At 40.1% G+C, this 7,454-nt stretch overlaps 1 protein-coding gene across 12 annotated transcripts in view; it reads left to right on the top strand.

Moving 5' to 3' along the window:
• Nucleotides 1-7,454, top strand: part of Kidins220 (kinase D interacting substrate 220) — a 97,635-nt gene that overhangs the window by 51,550 nt on the left and 38,631 nt on the right. The gene's annotated exons all lie outside the window — the stretch shown is intronic.

Here is a 7,454-nt window from a genome sequence, read left to right as displayed (position 1 = left end):
TTTTCTCAAGACAGGGGTTCTCTGTGGCTTTGGAGCCTATCCTGGAACTAGCTCTTCTAGAGCAGGCTGGTCTCGAATTCACAGAGATCCACCTGCCTCTGCCTCCCGAGTGCTGGGATTAAAGGCGTGCACCACCACCACCCAGCTAGTTTTTGGTTTCTTGAGACAGGTTTCTCTGTGTAGTCCTGGCTGTCCTGTAACTCACTCTGTAGACCAGGCTGGCCTCAAACTCAGAGACCCGCTTGCCCCTGCCTCCTGAATACTAGGATTAAAGATATGTGCTGCCAATGTGCTGCCAATGCCTCATCTTATCATGAGGTCATGAGTGGACTTGTCCTTGCTTGTTAAAACACTAAACTTTATTTCCTGAGTAAACTTGTCTGTCTTGACTCAGGAGTTAGGTAACTGTGAATGTTTGCTAGACGAACAGTTATTAGAGTTAACATGGAGCCTTTAGAACATTTTCTTGCAAGGAAGATAGAGGTTCTGAAAGTTAAATAACTTCCCAGGTCTCATGCAGTCTCATGCAGCAGAGCTGGCATTTTAATTTGGGTCATCTGGCTCCATATGCCACTCATTCTGAGCACTCCATGGTGTTAACTCTTCATTCCCAGAGTTCTGAGATCTGTACATTATTCTCATTCTGCGTACTAGAAAACTGAATTCAGTGGAGATCAGTCACTTGGCCAAAGGTCAGTGCATGGTAGAGCTGGGATTTAAAGTGAAACTCCACACCTGTGCTCTCACGTGTGCTGGTAGGTCACCTTTCATTGTGTTTGCACAATGCGTGGAACTGGATTCCTGTCGGAACACCCTGGAGTTTATCATGGAATCAAAGGGCTAATGTTTGTTATGGAACCAAGGGTTGAAATTTTGACCTTTTTGCATTTTGTTTTTTAGAGAATATTGCAAGTTACTGAAGTTAGTATATGAGATTTCCTATGTTTTCTTTTTAACTTCACTAGCAGCTAATCCAGAAAAAGCAGATACTTGCTATTTTTTCTTGTAAATTGTGTTTGCTTTCTTATAAACATGAGTTTTCTGCTTAAAATTAACTATTGGTTAGCTACTGCCTCTTCAGTCTCTCTCTCGTTTTTAGACAGAGTATTCATGTTAGTCTTCAGTTTTGACATGGAATGGCCTTTAGATGAGTCTCCTTACCTGCTGTGATTGAGACTGCATGGAAGTATATTGTATCTCAGGATCATAGACACTATGACCACAATCCAAGAATTCTAGAAGTTCTAGTTCTTGGTCTTCTGCACACTCTATGATAAGGATGGGAAGAGTGAAAAAAAAAGTCCCCAGGCAACAGAAGTATGAGGATATAAAATGAAACAGAGATTAAAAGGGCATTTGGGGGGAAAAAAGGTCTCTGATTCAGGTCAGTACAACGATGATCAGGTCTCTGTGGCCCTGCCTGCACTGTACTGTTGTCATTTGGTTCCATGTCTCCCTGAAACTCCCAGAGCCTTGTGCTTGGTGGTCACATACTCTACTGCTAATCCACATTAGCCCAACTTGTTTTCCTTAACGAGCCAAGATTAGTAGGTGTTTTGGAGCTTAGTTGTTTTCTTTGAGCTTCTTCTGTTCATCCTTGTTGATTTCTTAGTGTGACTCTTTCCTGCGGGCCAAAGCTTTCGTAGTTGTTCTTTATGCTCTTGTGTGTTCTAGGGCTGAGTGGGGTGAGCAGAGGGAGAGATGGAAAAGCATGTTGTGTCCTCGAAGGATGGACATACATTTGGTTGTCTTTTCTATTTAAAAGTACTTTCAAACTTTAGCAATTTTGCAAGAATAATAATATCACAAAGAACACCCACATCCCACCCTTCACCAGGCTCCTCTGTTCACATCGACTCCGTTTGCATCATCAGTCTCATCCACATCTTCTTCCGAGTGCCTTCTTCCCTTTATGTTTTATATATCTGCATACAAACGTAAGCCGAGTGGGGAACTTATATACACCATATAATTGCCCCTAAATGCTTGAGATTTGGGGGCTTATATTCTGATTGAAAGTAAAGCTTACCTATTTAAAACAAGTGGAGAGGGGGGAGAAGATGGCTTAAACAACTTGTCAGTTAAGTCATTTTCTGGGTGGGAAAAAATGAATTATTCTAAAACCACTGCTCTTTGTTGAGAGATTGTTGCTTGGTATTTTCTTTTTCATTCTTTTTTAGGGAAGAAAGATTTATTTTTGGTTCATGTATAGTCTGTTGTGCAGTGTGAGCATGGAAGACTAGAACTGCTCACAGAGTGCTGACCAGAAGGCAGAGAGAGCACATGCATTTGCAGGCTTGCGTCTCTCCCCACCATTTATCCTGCCCTGGCCTGCAGCCTGTGTGTGCTGCTGCCTGCACGCTGCATCCAACCCTGCCAGCCTGATAGTTGACAGATCTTTCCAAACCGTAACCTTCCACCTCGACCTGTCTTCATCATTTGAAATGCATGCATTCCTCCCATCTGTCCCATAACAGTTCCAGTATTGTCAGTTGTTGAAGGTCAGTGTCTCATGTGAGACCCAAGACAGACTTTTAGCTGTGGATCCCTGCAATACCTAAAAGAAGATGTTGTATTTCCAAATTACAGTGGCAGAATAAAGATCTCCCTTCTCAAAGGAAGGAAGGGAATGGCTTGGAAATCAGGCATAGGTCAAAACTTAACCTAGGCAGCAAATATTAGATCATGTAGTTCCGTGTCAGGCCCCTGCAGCATGTGCTGTTGTGATGTGAGATCCAACAGCTCAGCATTCTTGTCTCTATAGTTTTCCATTGGTAGGCCCATGGCCTTTGTGTGGTTCTCTCTGCTCACTGCCTGCAGCTTTCCTCAACAGATGCTCCATGGTCCTGGGTATCTGACTTCCCGAGTCATTCTTATGCCTTTGACTTCACCTTCACGCTTTATACATTGCTTCCAGGGCCGCCTGCATTCACACCAACCCTCTCACCTTCTGCCTGTCTTCCTAGGTGTTTTCTGGAAATCTTTACTTAGTTTCCATGACCCTGTAACATTTGCATTCTGTGTCTGCAAAGCCAGCATCAGATAGATGATACCAAAATGTGCAGAACACTCAGTTTCCTCGTGGTGTCCCCATCTCTTCAGCAGCCACATTTCCTTGCTTCAGAACCAACCGTCCATGTGCTGCTTTTATGAAACTAAGGTTTTTAAATCCTTCTGCTCCAGTGTTGTTCTCAATTCTTCTTGTAAACAGGACTAAAAGGAGCTGGTAATGTTTCCTCTGCCAGATTACTTAGTCCGTCCCTTTAAACTCAGCCTCTCCTAAAGTTTTAGGGTGTGAACAAAACAGACAGGACTTGGGGTCAGAGGGATAGACCTTGCAGAGGACCTGGGCTCGGTTCCCAAAACCCTCTTCTGACCTCTTTGGGCACCAGGCACATACCTACATACAGACAAAACAACCAGATATGTAAATCTTAAAATCCCTTTTAATGTAGACAGGACTTTTGCTAGAGTGTAGTATACACGGCCTTTTTGGCCTGTTTTCAGTAGTCTTTTGCGGCTGTATCCCAGTGGACTGTGTTTACTGTTCTCGGTTCCGTCAATGTTCTGGTTTCTTAAGCTCCTCCAGTAGGAGCGTCCTGAAGCTTCTCTAGCCTACATCTCCCACTTCTCCAGATTCTTCCTGCAAACCAGGTCAGAGGCTTCTGAACCACATCTCTGGAATGCCATGGCAGCCACCCCACTTGTCTGGTACTATGAATGCCACGGCAGCCACCTGAAGATGGACGCTTAAAAGAAATCCCACACTAGCTCAGAACTGAGAATAATAGAGGTTTATTTATTTAGGGGTAGACCCACAGATCACAGTCCTCTGCTGGAACAGAGAACTGCAACCAAATCCCGCAGCCAGAAAAGAGGCCGGACACGCGCTTTACGTTGGCATAAATAGTATAAGAGGTCACACCCAAGTGGGCGGGTAACTTAAAGGCTACTGGCAGTAGGAATTCCTACAGCAGCCACTCCACTAGTCTGGCACTAGGAACTCCACAGCAGCCATCCCACTTATCTGGTACTAAGAATGCCATAGCGATTACCCCACTTGTCTGGTACTCATTTTCTATGCTAATCAGGCTTTCCAGGCTGTGACTTTAGCTTATGAGAGACAGCATGCATTTATCTCATGATTTCAAAGGTCTGTCATGGTGGGGAGAGCCTGGGCGAGCAGAGTTGCTCTCTTTGGGGCAGTTAAGGGACAGAGAAAGATTGCCTGTGCTTTGCTTGAAATTTAAAGTTTGCATTACAGATCCCACCATCAGAACCTCATAGGTAGTTCCGAAATCTTTTCATTTTGAAAGTAAAATATGTCTTGTAGACAATAGTGAATACTTAACATGTAGTTTAGAGATAATAGCAATTATTGTATCCTTTTATGAAAAACAGAATATTGTGTAAGAATTATTTTTTGAGGGAAAAGTAGGTTTTTAATCATATAATGGATATAAATTGGAGTGAGTTTTTCTAGGGGAATATTTTTGATCACATCAATATAGAATAATGCATATTAAAGTAAAATGAGGCTATGCCAACCTTCTGTGATTAAACAGACTATTGCTTTAGACCTCAGACCTGGATGGTCTTGCCATCTGAGGGTGGACTGGTCAGAGTGACTCTGAGATGCTCTTCTTTTTTAAGAAATAAGTACACCTGTAAATACAGAGAATGTTTGCAGTCAGCCAACAAAAAGAAAAAGAGTATAGAAAGCATTCTGAAAACTCATAAAGGCTTTTACTTGAAATAAATAAAATAATTTATAATGAAGAACTATAGGAAGACAGTTTGATTAACATATTGGAAACCCATCTATTGGAACATGTTCTAACAATTTAGTTGTCTGTTCCTACTTACCCGTAGCTGAGCTCTTCGATGCTTGTCATTTGAATAATAAAAAGTTTTATTTACAGCTGACAGAAAGCAGCAGTGTATAATTAATATTTATTTATTTTATTAAAGAAATTTGATTTGGTAAAACAATCAGAAAATAGTATTTTTAATGCTAATAGTAAAATTTTTTTTAACAGTAAAAAGCCTCATTTATTTTTATAGTGGTCTGATGACACATCTGCTCGCTTTATCCAGCTGAAAAAGAAAATGTTGGTTCTTGGTGTTTTGTAAAATTGCTTTGTTAAATTATTTTCTAAATTGTTCAACTTTTAACAAATGACATTTGATACTTACACTGGAAAGCAATTTCAGCTAATTAAGTAGATCCCTCTCTAAACCATTGGAACATTAAGATGACATACTGTTCATTCAAGATTATTTTAATTGGTACAATTATTGTAATTTTCTTGCAATTATGTGTTGAGCTAAAAGCTTTTGTCTAGATCATTTGAGGGTTTTTTTTTGTTAACATACATTTAGTAAGAAGAAAGAGAGTTAAATAAAAACTGTAGATAAAGATTTTTCTGTCTACATTCTATTGCAGCATTTTAGACAATCATTGAAATATTTTAGTATAAAAGTTTATTTCTGGTATTTTAGGCACTTAAAGCAATGATGGAGGCTTTTTAAAGATCAATTTAAGTAGTTTTCACGAAGATAATGTTCTAAATTCCTGTTTTGACACTACTCAAGCAGTATTTTACTCAAGAAGATATAGTCAGAACTTCTGTAAGAGGTGGCATCGTTTTGGTAGTCATGGATTTTAAAGGTGAGCTGAGTAGATTCTGAGGGAGTTTAAGGATAATGGTCATTTTTGTCTCATAGAAACAGCTGTTTGCTGAGTGACCTTGGGCATTAACATGCAGTCTTTATGGATCTATCTGACATCTTTAATTATTTAGTTATATTTTAGCAAATATCATGTCTTATATCCCTTTTTGCTATTATCCAAAGCTTTCAAAGCTGGAATTGATTTCATCTAAGCATCCCTAGTTCTCTCAGAGCCCTCCAGTCTCATTCATGTTTCCTTCGTTTCCGTTTCCACCTGTCATCACTTGGGCGAATTTGCAAGTCTTTTTTCTTTACATGTGATTGTCCTTAGATTATGACTTTGAGTAGCAAAGTCCCCCTTGTTATAAGAAATATGACGTTTGTACTGACACTATCTTAAATTGAAAATGCTAGGAATATCTATTCAAAACATTGTTTCATGGATACCATTGATGGTGGTGCACGCCTTTAATCCCAGCACTCGGGAGGCAGAGGCAGGCAGATCTCTGTGAGTTCGAGACCAGCCTGGTCTACGGAGCTAGTTCCAGGACAGGCTCCAAAGCTACAGAGAAACCCTGTCTCGAAAAAAAGCAAAAAAAAAAAAAAAGTTTTTTATAGCTTTAAATCTTATTAAGATTCTATATTTTTGATATGGTATGACTTCTTGGAGATTTTGATGTTGCCATCATTCAGAATTCATATCTTATATACAGTTATTTCTATAAGCATATGTCATGTATATTCCCAACACATACTTGCTTAGAATCCAAAGTTAAATATAGTGTCTTTGTTTGTTAAAGAGATCAATCTAGTATTTGCAAAATTCATCTGATAATTTTTCCATATAAGAGAGAAAACTAAGTTGGCTTGCATTGGAATAACAATTCTGTAGCTATAACAGAGGTTGTACTTTAGATAAAATAAGTAATGTCAATAGAGTGGTAATTTAATATGAAAAGTGAGCCTGCAAACTGTATGATGAGGTAGAATGTTGACAGTGGTACATGAATTCCTGATTTTATATTGCTCATTTGTATTCTTGATAGAAGGTGATTGGTAAATCCAGATTCTTTTGGAGAGGGAGGAGGTTGAGACACGGTTTCTCTGTATAGTCCTGACTCTCCTGGAACTAGCTGGGATCAGAGATACAGGCCACCATGCTCAATTAACATTTTGTTTTTTACATTTGTTTTGGTTCAGTGAGGGTATGAGGTGGGCACCATGTGAACCCCCAGGACCTTCTGAGTGGGGAGCATGCCCAGGCCCTGGGTACACCTTGTTCCTTTATGACCCAAGATTTCTTGACTTACTTGGCTTTGACTTTGTTTTGTTTTATATTTTCTTGGTTTTGTTTTTGTTCTTTTTGAGACAGAGTTTCCTCTGTGTATCTCTGACTGTCCTGGAATTCACTCTGTAGAGCAGGCTGCCTTTAAGCTAGGAGATCTGCCTGTCTCTGCCTCGGACTCCTGAGTGCTGGGATTAAAGGCGTGCACCACCACTGCCCAGTTGTTAAATTCAGATTCTTAACGATAAGTAAAAGTGAGGGGCAGAATTTTTAAAAGATGCATTTGTTTTTGTTTTATGTATATAGGTGTTTTGCCTGAATATATGTCTGTGCAATACATGTACGCAGTGCCCTCAGAGCCAGAACCCCCGGGACTGGAATTACATTTGGTTGAGAACAGCCTGGGTTGCTGGGAACCAAACCCAGGTTCTCTGAAGGAGTAGCCAATGTTCTTGCTGAACTCTCTCCAGCCTGGCAGATTTTTTTTTTTTTTTTT

This window comes from Microtus ochrogaster, unplaced genomic scaffold, assembly GCF_000317375.1.
Source record: "Microtus ochrogaster isolate Prairie Vole_2 unplaced genomic scaffold, MicOch1.0 UNK10, whole genome shotgun sequence".
Classification (NCBI taxonomy): Eukaryota; Metazoa; Chordata; class Mammalia; order Rodentia; family Cricetidae; genus Microtus; species Microtus ochrogaster.
This window is presented reverse-complemented; position numbering and strand designations above follow the sequence as displayed.